The 18957-nt window shown below is 45.9% G+C and overlaps 1 long non-coding RNA gene and 1 other non-coding gene across 2 annotated transcripts; both read right to left on the minus strand.

The window, feature by feature from the left end:
* Window positions 1-935: 935 nt before the first annotated feature.
* On the minus strand, window positions 936-15537 carry LOC114806291. The gene is made up of 3 exons (XR_003754322.2): window positions 15469-15537; window positions 8849-8987; window positions 936-1268 (listed from the first exon to the last, which is right to left on the minus strand). It is a non-coding gene; the product is annotated as an uncharacterized LOC114806291 (long non-coding RNA).
* LOC114809795 lies at window positions 9111-9248 on the minus strand. The gene has a single exon (XR_003757571.1). It is a non-coding gene; the product is annotated as a small nucleolar RNA SNORA7 (small nucleolar RNA).
* Window positions 15538-18957: the final 3420 nt, after the last annotated feature.

The raw sequence follows: 18957 nt of genomic DNA on the forward strand, positions 1-18957 counted from the left end.
TCACTTGTCTGATGTGTGATCTTGGGCAAGTCAATTTATTCTCATCTGTAAATGGGCCAGTTGTTGAGTAGGGATTGCCTGACGCCAAATAGTACTTTCCAATCGATTAGTACGGTATTCTGCATACATTAAGCACTGAATAAATATGGTTGAATGAATGAGATTGAGACTGTGAGCGCCACATTAGTACAGTGCTTTGCACACAGTAAGCTCTCAATAAATACAATTGAATGAATGAACGTGGGACAAGGACTGTGTCCAACTCGATTTGCTTGTATTCAGTACAGTGTCTGGCACATAGTGTTTAACAAAGACCGTCGTTATCATTACCATTATAACACGGCAGATGGAGGGTTCATAGTCACGGTTATCCAGTGAGCGGTCATTGGGGTCACATAATTTCTCTAGGCTTCGGTTTCTGACTCACTGAAATAACACCGGCCTCTTCATCCCTCCTAGAGATGTCACAAGGGCAAAAGGAGATCATGGATGTGAAAGTGCCCAGGAGAAATTGGAAGCACCATCCCAAAGCAGTCTGCCACCGTAAAGGTTGACAGAATTCAGGTATGAGACTGCAGAGGGCCAAGACCTTATCTCTCCTGGGTTGATATGTTTGGTGCACAAAAAAGGCACCAAGCACTTTCTAAACGGCTTCTGCAGCTGTCCACCTTCTCTTCTCCTCTGACTATTCAGCCAAGGGGAACAACAACTGTGGGATTTATTAAGCACTTTCTAGGTGTCAAGCACTGCTCTAAGTGCTGGGGTAGGTAGGATCAGGTTGGACACAGTCCTTGTCCCACATTGGTCTCCCAATCTAAGTAGGAAGGGGAACAGGTACTGAACCTCCACTTTGCAGATGAGGAAACCGAGGCATAGAGAAGTTATGTGACTTGCCCAGGGTCATACAGCAGGCAAGTGGTGGAGCCAAGATTAGAACTTTTAATTAGTCCTCCAACACCCAGGCGTGTGCTCTTTTATACAGTCCACAATCATTCCCAGATTCTTTTCTCCTAAAAAGGCCCATGTTTGGAGACTCAATTAAATTCTCACCCTCAATAAACTGAATTCATTTTTCTATCTTCTAGGAGGAAAAAAAAACGTTCTGTAAATTCAGGAACAGAAGAACCCCAAGCAATACGGTGTCGCGACGGCAGGGCAAATGGGAGCAGATTACAAGCCATCGGTATTCTTTTGTGCAAGTTTCATCGAAACTTTCAAGTTTCCCAACTTGGCAAATTGGTCCTAACATGGCATCAGAGGGGCGACACCTGAAAAGAGAAGAAAGATCTGAAATGGAGCTTTTCCTTCCTACAGTAGTAATTACAATACATGGCAGCAATATGCCGAGACTCCAGTTCGACTAGTCGGGGATGATGATCTGGGTGGCCACTAAACTTTATGAGCCCCGTTTAGGCCAGGGACTGTCTCCCATCTGATTGACTTCTATCTATTGCAGCGCTTGGAATGGTGCTTGATGCATAGTAAGAATTTAATAAGTACAATAACAGTAATAATGATAGATGAGTCCTTGCACACCAGAGATAAAGAGAAGCAACGTGGCCAAGTGGAGAGAGCAAGGGCCTGGGAGTCAGAAGGACACGGCTTCTAATCCCAGTTTCAATGTTTGCCTACTGTGTGTCTATGAGCAAGTCACTTGACTTCTCTGTGCCTCAGTTTTCTCAACTATAAAATGGAAATTAAGACTGTAGGACATGGACTGTGTCCAACCTTGGCGCTCAGTAAAAATGATTGCATCGATAAATACGACTGAATGAACCTGATTAAGTTGTATCTACCCCAGCGCTTAATTCAGTGCTTGGCACATAGTAAATTCTTATCGAAAACAAATTGAAAAAAAAGTGATGTCCCTGAAATCCTTTCTTCCTCTGGCCTCAGACCGGGCAGACTGCTTCTCTTTGACCACTGAAAGTTGCCGTCAGTGAGGGTAAGGAAGGAGAAAGTGAGAGATACTGGAATAATTATCTTCCAGAGAAGCAGCGTGGCTCAGTGGAAAAAGCACAGGCTTGGGAGTCAGGGGTCATGGGTTCGAATCCCCCCTCTGCCACGTGTCAGCTGTGTGACTGTGGGCAAGTCACTTAACTTATCTGTGCCTCAGTTACCTCATCTGCAGAATGGGCATTTAGAGTGGGAACCTCACGTGGGACAACCTGATGACCCTGTATCTATCCCAGCACATAGAATAGGGCTCTGCACATAGTAAGCGCTTAACCAGTACCAACATTCTTATTATTATAGAGAAGCAGCGTGGCTCAGCGGAAAGAGCACGGGCTTTGGAGTCAGAGATCATGGGTTCGAATCCCGGCTCTGCCACTTGTCAGCTGTGTGACTGTGGGCAAGTCACTTAACTTCTCTGTGCCTCAGTTACCTCATCTGGAAAATGGGGATTAAGACTGTGAGTCCCACGTGCGACAACCTGATTCCCTTGCGTCTATCCCAGCGTTTAGAACAGTGCTTGGCACATAGTAAGCGCTTAATAAATGCCAACATTATTGTTATTATTATCATTGATTGCAGCTTGGCTGGATACTGGAGCACTGAATTCCCCGTGAAGAAAAGATGCGAGCCTGAGCACAGGCCCCAGCTTATCCTTGTAAAAACAGTCCCAGAGGGAAACAGTAAAGCCATTACAAGCTTATAAATGGAAATCCAATTTGGGCCTCTATTGCTAACTCCCAGATCAAGGTGAGAGCCGGGGGAAAAAGGGATGGATACTGGTGAGTGGATTGGGATACAGGAGCATGAGGGGTCAAATTGAATCCTTGAATTCAATGGATGTGGCTGAGGCATGAACACATGGCATAGTGGAAAGAGCCCAGGCTTGGTAGGAAGAGGTCGTGGATTCTAATCCCGGCTCTGCCACTTGTCAGCTGTGTGATTGGGCAAGTCACTGACTTCTCTGTGCCTCAGTTACCTCATCTGTAAAATGGGGATTAAGACTGTGAGCCCCACGTGGGACAACCTGATTACCTTGTATCTTCCCCAGAGCTTAAGACAGTGCATAGTAAGCACTTAACAAATGCCAGCATTGTTATTATTAGATCCTTGTGAGCGTATTGATTTCGGGGAAACGTTACAACGTTCCAGAAGTGCCCAAAGAATATGCCTTGCGGCTGTTCTGGTAAAGCTCCAGAAGTATATTTTGTGGGAGTTTCTAATGAATGGAATCTGAGCAAACAACACACAGAGAGACAAAGATGACAGCATCATGAAGTCCAGCATTTGTCTGGGAGGCTAACGGGTTTTGTTGACAAAAGGACAATCTCCACACAAACTAAAGGTCTATAGAGCATTTGGAGGAAGTAATGATCTATAAGATGGGAAGTTACTTCATCAGCTGGATAGACCATGGAAGATTTCTCCTCCCTCCTACTTAGGCTGTAAGCCCCATGGGGGACAGGGAATGGGTCCAAACTAATTCACTTGTATCTATCCCAGGACTTAGAACAGTGTTTGTCACAAAATAAGAGCTTAACAAATATCATTTTTTTATAAAATAAAAGAGTTATCTGACTGAGGAGCTTGAGAAGCAGCATGGTTTAGTGGAAAAAGCATGGGCCTGGGAGTCAGACAACCTGGGTTCTAATTCCACTTCCGGCTCTTGCCTGCTGTGACAAACTCACTTATGCTTTGTGACTCAGTTTCCTTGTCAGTAAAATGGGGATTCAGTCCCTGATCTCCCTTTTACTTGAGCCCACGGTAGTACAGAGACGGTGTACAATAGGTACTTGAATACCATAATTATTATCACTATTATCACCAGGATTACAAAGAACCACACACAAAACCTTAAGGTAGAATAGGGATCACTAAAGGGGTCCTAGAATTCAACACACTAATGATAATCGTTATGGAATTTGAAACACTGAAGTATGTTCAGATCAGGCAGACTCCTGTTTCTTTTCTTTTTTTTGCAACTGTTAAGCATTTACTATGTGCCAGACACTGTAATAATAATAATGATGGCATTTGTTAAGCGCTTACTATGTGCCAGGCACTGTTCTCAGCGCTGAGCACTGTTCACAGAGTGCTGGGATAAATAAATGATAGTTTAGACACAGTCCATGTCCCATTTGAGGCTCACAGTCGCCACACTGGCACTTCCTAAAAGGTAGCGAGAATCAGTATTTTCTCCCCAGTTAACAGGTGAGAAACTATCACTCAATCAGTTCGCCCACTCCTACCTTACCTCACTGTTCTCCTACTGTAGCCCAGCTCACATACTTCGCTTCTCTAGTACCAGCTTTCTCACTGTGCCCTGATCTTGTCTATCTTGCACTGAACTCTCTCCCATATCCTCCTTCTGTTCTGGAAGGGGTGAGGGCGGGAGGCAGTGGAGGAGCCCGTGAAGGAGACCGAGAACGAACAGCCTCCCTCTCCATATATCCCAGACCACCCCTCTCCCCACCTTCAAAGCATCATTGTACCTCCTCCAAGAGGACTATTCGATTAAACTCTCTTTCCCCCAAATCCTCTCTCTTCTACATCACCTCTGTATTTGAAATTGTACCCTTTATTCACTCCCAGCCCCACAGCACTTGTATCCCTATCTGTAATTTATTTTAGCACTGTCTCTCTAGAGTAAAAGCTCCCTGTGAACAGGGAATGTCTCAACCATCTCTGTTGTAAGCAGAGTGCTTGCTCTATCAAACCATTAATACAGTGCTCTGCTCACAGTAAGCTCTCAATAAATATGGTTGTCTTGTTTTCTCTGAACTATGTACAAGAATTTTGTATGTAAAGATGGCACCGTAGACTGTAGATTGTGTGTTCGGTTCCCTTTCGGCCAGTTATCTTGAGAAGCCGCGTGGCCTAGTGGACAGAGCAGGGGCCGGGTCGTTAGAAGAGCTCACCTCCTCCAAGAGGCCTTCCCAGACTGAGCCCCCCTTTCCCTCTGCTCTCCCCTCCCACCCCCTGCTCTTCCCCGTTCCCCTCCCCTCAGCACTGTGCTCAGTTGTATATATTATTTATTACCTTATTTATTTTGTTAATAAGGTGTACATCCCCTTGATTCTATGTATCTTGACGATGTTTTGTTCTGTTCTGTTTTGCTTCGCTGTCTCCCCCGTTTAGACTGTGAGCCCGTCACTGGGCAGGGATTGTCTCTATCTGTTGCTTAATTGTACATTCCAAGTGCTTAGTACAGTGCTCTGCGCACAGTAAGCACTCAGTAAATACTATTGAGTGATTGAATTGAAGGATCTGGGTTCTATTCCCAGCTCTGCCACTTGTCTGCTGTGTGATCTTAGGCAAGTCGCTTTACTTCCCTTTACTGTAAACCCCATGTGGGATCTGATCATCTTGAATCCACCTCAGCACTTAGTACAGTGCTTGGCACATAGTAAGCATTTAACAAATATCACAGGCCCATTTGAGTTGGGAGATTAGGTATTTCAATTCTAACACCCAAATGGTGAGTGCACATTGAAATAAAACACTATGGGAAAGATTGCAGAATCACCTCCTGCTTCAGCTCTGAACAGGGGGCCCCAGAATCCCCCTTGCCGGTGCCCTGCGAGGCCGACCACCTTACCAGGACTATAGGTGAGAGCTTTGAGGCAAATCCCTGGGTGAGTCAGCCAAGAACTGGGTTTTACTGTTCAAGCTGAGAAGTAGCATGGCTCAGTGGCTAGAGCACAAGCCTGGGAGTCAGAAGGACCTGGATTCTAATCCTGGCTCCGCCACTTGTCAGCTGTGTGATCTGTCACTTTACTTCTTTGGGCCTCAGTTACCTCATCTGTAAAATGGGGATTGAGACTTTGTAGGAAAGTCCATGTAGGAAAGGGACTGTGTCCAACCTGATTCACTTGTATCTACCCCAACACTTAGAAACGTGTTTGGTAGATAGTAAGTTCTTAACAAGTACCATAATTATTCATTCTTATTATTATTAAGCACTTTAAATTTACCAGAGTTGAGTATCTTTGGGAAAGGACCAACTGATTTCCCTCAACTACCGAAGACGGAGGCTGATTTCTCCCCCATACTAAGTTACATGTTCATAATCAGGGTCCCACAGGGAACAATGCTGTAATGGGTCTCCCTCCTGCCTTAAAAATGTTAAAGCTCCAGGGCCAGAAATGGCGACTGGAAAGAGTTCCATAACATCCACACCCATAAAGATGGCACTGAGACAAATTTCGCTCAGAATCCTCATCATTAACTATCTTTCCAGGTTGTAGAAGGGAATGGAGGAAGGGTGCATCCTCTTCTTTTATTGGCTTCACTTTGGGATAATAGGAAAATTTAGTCTCCCCTCTTTATGAAGCCTCTGCTCCCAGAGACTAACCCAGCCAGCCTTGATCATTTGATATTGATCTCTTAAGCTATTTGATATTCACTCCACCCCTTGATATTGATCCATTTGGACATTTGATATTCTCTCCACTCCCAGCCCCACAGCACTTATGTACATATATTTAAATTATAAATTACTTATTTATTCATATGAATGTCTGTCTCCCCTCCTGCCCCCAAACTGTAAGACTGCTCTGAGTAGGGGAACATTTTTACCAACCCAGTTCATTCATTCATCCAGTCATATTTATTAAGCGCTTACTGTGTGCAGAGCACTGTACAAAGTGCTTGGGAAAGTACAATACAGCAATAAAGAGTGGCAATCCCTGCCCACGATGAACTCATAGTCTAGAGAGGGGGGAAACAAACATCAGTACAAATAGATAGACATCAATAACTCCCAGTCCATTGCTTTATTCACTAGGCCATGATGCTGCCCTGGGCCCCTGAGGGCCCTCGATTCTGGGAACAAGGAGATACCTGTGATATCTCCCATGCATCGAGCCAGGCCCACAGCTCAACGGGATGCGGCCCCAAGTGCCATTTTGTACTCCTATGTGAATTTGGCACAGCAGTGCAGACTTTCCACAACTATAGGGCATTTCTCTTGGGGTGAGGGGGAGAGGCTATCCCTGAAACCCTCCCTCTGCCTCAGAGGCTTTATGTTCCCTTCCCAAGTCAGTGGGAAGTTCTATACTGTGTCCAGGCTGCAGAGCTGCAATAATAATAATGTTGGTATTTGTTAAGCACTTACTATGTGCCAAGCACTGTTCTAAGCGCTGGGGTAGACATAGGGGAATCAGGTTGTCCCACTTGGGGCTCACAATCTTAATCCCCATTTTACAGATGAGGGAACTGAGGCACCGAGAAGTTAAGTGACTTGCCCAAAGTCACACAGCTGACATGTGGTCGAGCCGGGATTTGAACCCATGACCTCTGACTCCAAAGCCCGTGCTCTTTCCATTGAGCCAGCTGCAAGAAGGGCTTGGCTGTAAAAATATAAATCTGGAGTTAAAAGCACCCGGCACCCTAACAGACAGGGACCGGCCGGCTTTGAACCACCCAAAATTGACCATCATACTTGTGGATGATGACCTTGATGAAAATGGAGGGGGTGGGGAGGAAGAGGTAAAGGAAGGGGAGAAGGCTGCAGGAGTGGGAAAAGAGGGGCGAGGAGGGGGGAAGAGGAGGGCAAGAGGAGGGGAGAGGGGGAAAAGGAGGACGAGGGAGGGGGATAAGAGGAGAGAAGGAAAGGGGGGAAGATGAAGGGGAGGTGAGAGAAAGACAAGGGGGAGAAGGGAAGGAAAGAGAAGAGGGAGATGGAGGAAGAGGAGAAAATGGGGATTAAGAGATAGGGAGAGGAAGGTAAGAGGTGGGGAGGAGGGGAAGAGGTAGGAGAAAGAGGGGGGAGAAGTGGAGAAGAGAGGCAAGAAGGGGTGAAGAGGGGGTGAGGGGGAGAAGGGAGGAAGAGGAAGGGGGAGAGGAGGTGATGGCGGAGAAACAGCCCTAAAGCAGATCACTTCTCCAAAGGGTTACTGACTCTCAAGCAGAGCTCCCCTTTCATCCTTGGGGACCCAAGAAGTTGATCATCAAGCTCGTGCATCTGTCAGGCTGGATGTCAGACACAAAGAACTAGTCCGCTCCCCTGGGTGTGCTTGATTCTCTTCCTTAAGTGCATCCTGCGACCACTCATCATATTAAGACTGTCAAGACACTCCTGCCTAATGGGCCCTCAATAAGTGTAAGTCATGTCTAAACATCCTGTACTCGAGGGAGGTAGGGGAAGCACGGCAAGATCCGGGCTCCTCGACAGTCGATTCCATTTTGTAGCGGGCTCTCCAGCCTGAGGTGTAACCCCGGGTTTTTTCTTTGTTTTCAATAGTATTTGTTAAGCGCTTACTATGTGCTAAGTACTTTACTAAGCTCTGACGTGGATAGAAGATTGGACATACTCCACGTCCCACATGAGGTTCACATTCTTAATCCCCATTTTACAGATGAGGTAACTGGGGCACAGAGAAGTGACTTGCCCAGGGTCACACAGCAGACTAGTGACAGAGCCGACTGTCCATCCTGATTGCCTTGTATTGTAATTACGGTACTTGTTGAACGCCTGGGGTGAGGGGAAGAGGTTATCCCTGAAACCTTTCCTCTGCCTCAGAGACTTTATGTTCCCTTCCCAAGGCAGTGGGAAGTTCTACACTGTGTCCAGGCTGCAGAGCTGCAAAAAGGGCTTGGCTGTAAAAATGTAAATCTGGACTTAAAAGCACCCGACACCCTAACAGAAAGCTGTTCTAAGTGCTGAGCACTGTCTTGTATCTACCCCAGTGCTTAGAACAGTGCTTGACACATAGTAAGCACTCAACAAATACCTTCATCATTATTATTAGATGATCAGCTGTCTGGCACACCTCAGCCCGGACCCCACCCCACAACTGACGTTTTAGTACACATGCAACCTGGGAGGGGCTAGTGGGGAAAACAAGAGAAACATCCACTTTGAAATAATTTAAAGCAGAAGAGACACACTGACCCGTGTTATTTCATGGGTGTTCTGTTCCTAAGTTCAGGAATTTATCTGTATTTGTCTTGTCTTCCACTGTCAACACCGACCCATAGCGACGCCATGGACACATCTCTCCCGGAAGGTCCCACCTCCATCTGCAATTGTTCTGGTAGTGGATCCATAGAGTTAAATATGAACCGTTTTCCAGTGCTTCCTTCTACACAGTAAACTTGAGTCTCTGCCCTCGACTCTCTTCCACGCTGCTGCTGCCCAGCACGAGTGAGTTTTGACTTGTAGCAGATTGCCTTCCACTCACTAGCCACTGGCCAAGCTAGGAATGGAATGGGTGGGCCTCTGCTTGACTCTCCCTTCCGAAGCCAAGACTGGTAGGGTACTGGAAACTCTCCTGGTACCATCCTGAGAGGGCTATCCATATCTACCTGTAATTTATTTCTATTAATAATAATAATAATAATAATGTTGGTATTTGTTAAGCGCTTACTATGTGCCAAGCACTGTTCTAAGCGCTGGGGTAGACATAGGGGAATCAGGTTGTCCCACGTGGGGCTCAGTCTTAATCCCCATTTTACAGATGAGGGAACTGAGGCACAGAGAAGTTAAGTGACTTGCCCACAGTCACACAGCCGACAAGCGGCAGAGCTGGGATTTGAACTCATGAGCCCTGACTCCAAAGCCCGTGCTCTTTCCACTGAGCCACGCTGCTTCGCCCTATTAATGTCCGCCTCTCCCTCTAGATTGTAAACTCCTTGTGAGCAGGGAACACGTCTACCAAATCCATTATATTATACTCTTCCAAGCGCTTAGTACAGTGCTCTGTACACAGTAAGCACTTAATAGGGTTGGTTTTTGATAAGTGCTTACTATGTGCCAGGCACTGTACTAAGCACAGGAGTGGATACAAGCAAATCAGATTGGGCACAGATCCTGTCCCACGTGGAGCTCACAGTCTCAATCCCCATTTTACAGATGAGGTAACTGAGACACAGAGAAATGAAGTGACTCGCTCAGCTTCACACAGCAGACAAGTGGTGGAGCCGGGATTAGAACCCATGACCTTCTGACTCCCAGGCCCTTGCTCTATCCACTACACCAGGCTGCTTCACGAATTTCTGGGTAACAGGAGGGATTAGGCAGAGGTGCGGGGTAATGCTTTATCTAGCTACGGGGTGCCTAGGTCCCAACTCTTCACTCAAGGGACAGGGGGAAGAGAGAGGTGAGCCTGAGATGGAAGGGGGTGTTTAAGGTCTTTGTGGACAGGGAACCTGTCTCCCTACTCTATTATTTTGTACTTTCCCCAAATCACAGTGATTTGCAAACAGTTAAGAGCTCAATAAATCCCACTGATTGGACAGACTTCCCAGAGCCAGTGGATGAAATGGATCCAATGTGGGGTAATCCAGACCCGCTGAGAAGCTATCAGGTCTGGCCAGTCACCAGAGTGGGGGAGAGTGAGAGTCCAGCTCAGACAGCTCTAGGGGAAAGAGTAGTAGTCACTCACTCAATCAAGAGCACTTACTGAGCACCTACCGCATGCAGAGCACTATACTGGCATTCGGAAGAGCATAGTATTTAAGTGATTACTGTATGCCAGGCACTGTATTAAGCTCTGGGGTGGATACAAGCAAATCATGTTGACACAGTCCCTGTCCCCCATGGGCTCACAGTCTCAATCCTCATTTTACAGCTAAAGGAACAGAGACCCAAAGAAGTGAATTGACTTGCACAAGGTCAACAGCGGACAAGTGGCAGAGCTGGGATTAGAACCCATGACCTTCTGACTCCCAGGGCCGTGCTCTTTAATAATAATAATTCTGATACTTGTTAAGCGCTTACTATGTGCACAGCACTGTTCTAAGCGCTGGGGGAGATACAGGGTAATCAGACTGTCCCACTTGGGGCTCACTTTTTTTTTTTTAAATACAGTCCACCATGCTGCTTCTCAAGTAGAAAACACTCTCCATGTCCACAAGGACCTTATAGTCCAGCCAGAGAGACAGGCTTAAATAGTTTATAAAGTGAAAGGAGTCCTCAAATAGAATTCAAAAAGCACTATGTGCAGAAGTGTCAAAGGGAAGTGGAGAATGCAAAAGGGCAGAAGTGGCACAACCCTACTTAGAAGCTAATCGAGAGGATGTGATCTGGGGAGGAGAAAAATTAATCAGGAAAAGCCGCCCGGTTGAGGGTGGGGGTTCAGCAGGGATTTTTAAAAATCGTGACAGCTCTGATTTGGCAGACTTGAGGGGGAGTGAGTTTCAGGCAGGAGGATGGGCATGAGTCACCGGGGCAGAGGTGGGAAGAGTAGAGAATAAGGCACATTGAGTTGGTGGGCTTGGGGGGTGGGGGGGAACAGTGGCTTACAAGGCTGGAGCCTTGTAAGGGGAGAGTAGATAGGGAAGAGGGAGAGAGGGTTGATGGAGAGTGTCTTAGAAGCCAAATGTCAAGAGCTTCTGTTTGATGCAGAGATGAATGGGCAGTCATTGGAGACTTTTGAGGAGGAGAGCTATAATTGAAGATGACATTTTAGAACGGTGATCCAGGCAGCAGAGAGAAGAGGCAGGAGACTAATGCAATACTCAGGCTAGATGTAATCAGGCCCTGGACCAGAGTGGAGACTGCTGGATGGAAACTAAAAAAGTGGAATCTGGAAATGTTCTGGAGAAAAAGAAAATAAAAAACAAAAAACCAGCATGATCTGTCAACAGACTGAATGTGAAAGAGAGCAAAGCATCAATGATAATGAGAATCACATTATCCCACTCAGTCAGGTCTACTCTCTCCTTCCTAATACCGCTCAGCTGCTTCAACTCAACCCACACGCTTCGTTAGAAGCTACTCCCTGTATCTCAATCTCAAATGTCTCAAGGTTGATCTCTTAACCACATCCTCCTTCCGGTCTGGAAATCTCTCCCACTTCACATTGGACACGTCATTCTCCCCTTCTTTAAAGCCATACTAAAATCATACCTCCTCCAAGAAGTCTTCCCTGACTAACTGCTCTTTTCCCCACTTTATTTACCCTCCCTTCTTCATCACTTAAGCACATGGAGTTGCACTTTGATGCTCACCCCATCCCTAACCCCATAGCACTTAATACATACCCTTGTCCTCTGCTGTTTCCCCTATCTATAATTTAACATCTGCCTCCCCCCATTCATTCATTTATTGAGAGCTCACTGTTTGCAGAACACTGTACTAAGTGCTTGGGAGAGTACAATAAACATATACATTTCCTGCCCATAATGAGCATCCAGTCTAGGAGGGGAGAACTCCACTAGAATGTAAGTTCCTTGTGGGCAGGGAGAATGTCTACCTAGCATTTAGTACAGTGCTCTACATACAGTAAACACTCAATAAATAGCAGTGATTGAGTGATTATCTTAAATAACTTGGGAATCATATGCCTAAAGATGGTAGTTCAAGCCATGGGAGCGAAAGAGTTCTCCAAGGAAGTGGGGGCAGATGGAGAATAGAAGGGGATCCAGAACTGAACCTTAAGGGATTTCCACAGTTAGGGAGGGTGATGGCATTGTTATGGGAAGCAGCATGGCCTAATGGATAGAACCCAGGCCTGGGAGTCAGAAGGACCTGTCTGCTGTGTGACTTTGGGTAGGTCATTTCACTTCTCCGCACCTCAGTTACCTCATCTGTAAGTGAGGATTAAGACTGTCAGCCCCATGTGGGACAAGACTGTGTCCAACCTGATTTGTTCATATTAATTCCAGTGCTTAGTAGAGTGTGTTGCACATAGTAGTTACTTAATACCACAATTCTTATTTTATATATTATTTATAATATGATATTTATTATGTTTGCTGGTGTCCCCATGTATTTTTAAAGCACAATAAGCACAGGGACTGGGCCTTCTAATGTTCTGTGGTTTCTATGGGGGCCCAATCCATATGATGGGGGATGCCTGCCGATGGTTGAAATGAAGAGAACAGGAGCCCTTAGTCTATGGATTTGGACAGTCTTAGCTGTCCAGCTAGATCCAGCAATCTCCCAGCTCTGGTTTTGTTCTTTCATAGCTGCAGCTAGAGGTCAGCTGGAATTCCAGAAAGACCCTAGAGCATGGCACATGCTGTGGACACACAGATCATGCCTCAACCACTCCGCGATGTGCAGCCTCAAGTATCTTTCTGCCAGGATGCCACCTGCCGGGGCAGAACACATTTCTCACCGGTTAATCCTATACTTGTGCCGACCAAACTGAACAGGACAACTAGGGTCTTCTAAATCAGCACAATACACTATCCTGAATTAAAAGGTCACATTTTTCCACAGTTATTCCACATCAGGCATCCCATTTAATCCTCACAACAACGCTGTGGTAGGGAGAGGTGGAGATTCGTGGCTCAGTTTTGCAAAGGGGGATCTGTGGCCCAGAGAAAAATGACTTGTTCAAGGTCACAAAACAGGCTAATGACAGACCCAAGAATAAAATTCATGTCTCCTCATTTCTAGGCCATGCAGTCTCCACTAATCACACTGTTTTGCCTGAGCATTAATCAATTAATCACATTTATCCAGAATTGATCATGTGCAGAGCACATGGGAGAGTACAGTAGAGTTGATAGACATGTTCCCTGACCACAGAGAGCTTACAGACTAGAGGGGGGAGATTGACATTAAAATAAATTATAGATATATTCATAGATGCTGTGGGACTAGAGCGAGGTGAATATCAAGTACTTAAAGGGTACAGATCCAAGGGCTTAGGAAAAGCAGAAGAGGGAGGGAGTAGGTGAAATGATGGCTGAGATGGGGAAGACCTCTCAGAGGAGATGTGATTTTAGAAGGGCTTAGACGATGGGGAGAGTGATAGCCTGTATGAAATGGGAGAGAGTTCCAGGTCAGAGGAAGGATTGGGACAAGGTGTCGTCAGCAAGATAGTTTGAATTGTACTTTCCAAGTGCTTAGTACAGTGCTCTGCGTACAGTAAGCTCTCAGTAAATATGATTGAACGAATGGACCAGATCAACTTAGTGAGTAGGTTGGCATGAGAGGAGTGAAGCGCGGATTGGGTTGTAATAGGGAATCGATGAGGTAACGTAAGAGGAGGAGAGCTGATTGAGTGCTTTTAGAACCAATGACTAACCAATCAATTAATCATTTGTATTTATTAAGCACTTACCGTGGGCAGGGCACTATAGGAAGCTTTTGGGAAAGTACAATATAACAGACACATTCCCTGCTCACAACGAGCTTACAGTCTAGAGGGGGAGACTGATATTAACATAAAGAAATAAATTACAGATATGTACATAGGTGCTGCGGGACTGGGAGGGGGTGACAAATGAAGAGAGGAAATTAGGGTGATGCAGAAGGGAGTGGAAGAAAAGGAAAAGGAGGGCTTAGTCAGGGAAGATCTCTTGGGAAAGGCATATCTTCAATAACGCTTTGCGGGGGGGAAGAGTAATTTTCTATGGGATATGAAGAGGGAGGGTGTTCCAGGACAGGGGCAGGACTTGAGCAAGAGGTTGGTGTTGAGATAGACTAGTTCAATGTAAAGTGAGTAAGTTGGCATTAGAGGAGTGAAGTGTGTGGGCTGACTTGTAGTAGGAAGGTAGCGGGTTGAAGTAGGAAGGAGCAAGATGATTGAGTGCCTCAAAGCTCCTTTCTAAGGAGTTTCTGTTTGATGTGGAGGTAGGTAGGCAACCGCTGAAGGGTCTTCAGAAGAGGGGAGGTGTAGACCGAAAGGTTTTAATGGAAAAATGGACCAGGCACCATAGTGCAGTATGGACTGGAGTGGAGAGCAAGGAAATCAGCAAGGAGACTGAAGTAGTAATCACAGGAGGATATATTAAGTACTTGGATCGATGCTGAGAGTATACAAAGAAAAATTTAAAAAGGAACAATCATTGAGATTAACATAAAGTCTCAGAATAAAAAGTAAATAGTAGACAACAAGCTGGAAATTTGATCTTTCTCACTTTCTTTCTTTTTCCATCCCTACGGTGATCCTCAGGGACTTCAATATTCATGTGGATATTCCTGACGAATGTTCGGTTGTCCACTTCCTTCAACTAATCAATTCCAATGGCTACCTGTTCCACCCCATCTCACTCACTCACCTACTTGGACATTTGTTCAATCTCATCATCTCTCAGTGGAAAGAGCCTGGGCTTTGGAGTCAGAGGTCATGGGTTCGACTCCCGGCTCTGCCACTTCTCAGCTGTGTGACTGTGGGCAAGTCACTTCACTTCTCTGGGCCTCAGTTACCTCATCTGTAAAATGGGGATTAACTGTGAGCCTCACGTGGGACAACCTGATTACCCTGTATCAACCCCAGCGCTTAGAACAGTGCTCTGCACATAGTAAGCGCTTAACAAATACCAACATTCATTCATTCTTATAATCTCTACTCTCACCAACTCTGAATTTCCTCTCTCCAGCCACAACCTCATTGCCTGCCTTCTCTCCCACACATCCAATCCCTGCAAATGTATTCTGTTTTCCCACAGAGACCACTCAATTTTTGACCCCCTCCAATTATCTAAAGTCATCCTGCCCCATTTGGTCTCCAACCCTAAACTACTTTCTCTTAATGATAAAATCGACACCCCCAACAGCATCCCCTTCTACTGAAGCCAAGTCCAGTACTCCCCATCCTTCTGCTGACCACTAACCTTGGCTCACCACCACACTACACTTCCTCCAATCCTGTGCACGAGCTGTGGAATACTGCTGGCAGAAGTCCTCATGCCAAGCTGACCTCAACCCTCAAACTCGTCCCCACCTGTTTTAACTCTGCCCTCTCCTCCACCCAGCAACAGAACTTCTCCAATCCTTACTGATTCCCATGTCCAGCTGTTTAAGATGATGAACACCCTCATCAAATCTCGGGCCATATACTTCACTGATAAAATTGAAACCTTCAGGTGTGATCTCCCTAAAATCTTCCCTGCTCCTCTCTAGGATCTTCCTCCTCTTCAACTCTCCCTTCTTTCCCAGCAGTATCTCAAGAGGAGATGTCCTGCCTCTTCTTAAAATCCACTCTCTCCACCTGTGCATTCAACCCCCATTATACTGGGTTCATCTCTCCACATCTCTAGAATCTGCCCTCCCCGAATCTGCCCTCCCGTTTCCATCCAAACTGCTATCATCCTCATCCAAGCACTTATCACACCCCAAGTTGAACCTAGACTGAGAACCCGTTATTGGCCACTGATTGCCTTTATTTGTCACTGAATTGTACTTTCCAAGTGCTTAGTACAGTGCTCTGCACACAGTAAGTACTCAATAAATATGATTGAATGAATTACTGCATCAGCCTCTTATTCTGACCTCCCTGCCTCCTGACTCTTACAATCTAATATTCACTTCACTCTCTGCCTGAATATTTTTTTCTAAAAATAACCTTCAATCCACTTCCTTCTCCTCACAAACCTCCAGTAGTTATGCATCCACCTCTGCCTACATTAAACAGAAACTCCATAAAATCTGCTTTTAAGCATTCAATCACCTCTCCCCTCTGACCTTTCCTCACTGATTTCCTACTACAAATGACCCATTTTGCTTCTGTATTCCCAACTAAGTGTTCCTTGAAATCACCTCTCTACCAACCCCTTGTCCATGTCCTCCCTCTGGACTGGAACTCACTCCCTCTCTATACAGTGCTGTACCTCTGCCTAATAATGTCCCTCTCCTGGCCAAGAGAAGCCAAAAGACCCGAGGCATAAGCTCCAATGAAGCAGCGCAGTTAAATCGAAGTTGGGTGGATATACTATGGAGGACTCATGTAAGTGAAAGCGGAGCTTAGTCTAGTGGACAGAGCCTAGGCCTGGGGGTCAGAAGGACCTAGATTCCAATTCCAACTCTGCCTCTTGTCTGATGTGTGACCTTGGGCAAGTCATTTCATTGCTCTGGGCCTCAGTTCCATCCTCTGTAAAATGAGGATTGAGACTGCGAGCCGACTGGGGGACATGGACTATGTCAACCTGAGATATTTGTACTTTCCCCAGCACTTAATAAAGTGTCTGGCACATAGTAAGTGCTTAACAAATGCTAAGAAAAAAAAAGTGGGCTGATTTGAGAGTGATGTGTAGGTTATGCCACCAGTGAGTATAAGCTCCTACATGGGCAGGAAAACCATGACTGTGCCATATGTGGATGGTGCCCAGTGCTGACGAAGAAGGCATCACCCCCAGTCCTGCTTGCCACATGATGGTATGAGTGTAAAGGGATTAATGCTTTTTTATGGTACTTTTTAAGCCCTGTCTCTCTTATCTCTCCTCCTTCTTTTCTGCCTTCTCTCCTCTCTCTTCTCTCCCCTCTCTCCTCTCCCCCCTTCTCTGTTCAAACTAACTTGCCCAAAACTGAACTCCTACTCTTCCCCCCAAAACCATGTCCTCTCCCTGCCTTTCCTTTCACTGTAGACAACATCTTTATCCTCTCTACCTCACAAGCCCGTAACCTTAGCATTGTGCTCAACTAATCACTCTCATTCCACCCACATATTCAGTCTGTTAAGAAATTCTGTCAGTTCTACTTTCACAGCATTGCTAAAATCTGCCCTTTCCTCTCCATCCAAAATGCTACCATGCTGATCCAAGCACTTATCCTATCCCGCCTCGTCTACTCCATCTGCCTCCTCGCTGATCACCCGACCTCCTGTCTCTCCCCACTCCAATCCTTACTTCAGTGCTGCACAAATCATTTATCAACAAGAACGTTCAGTTCATGCCTTCCTACTCCTCAAGACCCTCCACCTCCACATCAAACAGAAATTCGTTACCAGCAGCTTTAAAACAGTCTGACAGCTCACCCCATCCTACCTCACCTCACTAATTTTCTACTACAGCCCACTCCATTCCTCTAGCACCAGCTTATTCACTGTGCCCCGATCTCATCAATCTCACTGCTGACCCCTTTCCCTCATCTTCCCCCTAGCCTGGAACACCCTCCCCTTCCTCATATGCCAAATCATCATTCTCTGCACCTTTAAAGTATTATTAAGGTCACATCTCCTTCAAGAGGCCTTCCCCGATTAAGCCCTCCTTTCCTTGACTCATTTTTCCTTCTGTGTTGTCTGTGCACTTCAATCTGTGACCTTGGGACACTTGATATACACTCCACCCCCAATCCCACAGAACTTACGTACATATCTTTAAATTATATATTATAAATTACTTATTTATTCCTATTGATGTCTGTCTCTCCCTCTTGACAGTAAACTCATTAGAGGAGAAGCAGCGTGGCTCAGTGGAAAGAGCACGGGCTTGGGAGTCAGAGGTCAAGGGATCGAATCCCGGATCTGCCACTTGTCAGCTGTGTGACTGTGGGCAAGTCACTTCACTTCTCTGGGCCTCAGTTCCCTCATCTGTAAAATGGGGATTAAGACTGTGAGCCTCACGTGGGACAACTTGATTACCCTGTATCTGTGTTCTGCACATAGTAAGCACTTAACAAATACCAGCATTATTATTATTATTATTATTATGGGCAAGAAACATGTCTGCGAATTCTGTTGTATTGCACTTTCCCGTGTGCTTAATTCAGTACTCTGCAAATAGTAAGTGCCCAATAAATATGATTGATTGTATGATTGATTGATTCTCTCTTCTCTCCCCTCTCCTCTATCTTCTCCTCTATTTTCTCTCCTTTCCCCTTTCTTGCTCTTTTTTTCCCTCTCTCTCTCACCCAGGGAAAGTTGCACCTCTCTTGATCAACAGACACTGGTCTTCTCCCACCTTCCCCCACATGGACACAGATGCTTAGTGCACACATCATGTATACTCACAGATACTAAAGACCCCCCCCCAACACACACATCAGTCACCTTAGTACCCTCGTTTATATAACCGTTCATTCATTTAGTCGCTTGTCGTCTTTATCGTCTTTATCTATCTTTACTCTTGGGCAATTCACATAAGCTTGTCAATCTATCAGTGGTACTTACTGAGTGCTTACTGTGCTCAGGGTGGCACCTGGAGAGTTTCCAGTACTCCACCAGTCTCGGCTACAGGAGGGAGAGTCAAGCAGAGGCCTACCCATTCCATTCCTAGCTTGGCCAGTGGCTAGCGGGTTAAAGACAACCTGCTACAAGTCAAAACTCACCCATGCTGGGCAGCAGCGGCATGGGAGAGAGTGAGGATGGAGACTGAAGTTTACTGCAC

This window comes from Ornithorhynchus anatinus, chromosome 2, assembly GCF_004115215.2.
Source record: "Ornithorhynchus anatinus isolate Pmale09 chromosome 2, mOrnAna1.pri.v4, whole genome shotgun sequence".
Lineage (NCBI taxonomy): Eukaryota > Metazoa > Chordata > Mammalia > Monotremata > Ornithorhynchidae > Ornithorhynchus > Ornithorhynchus anatinus.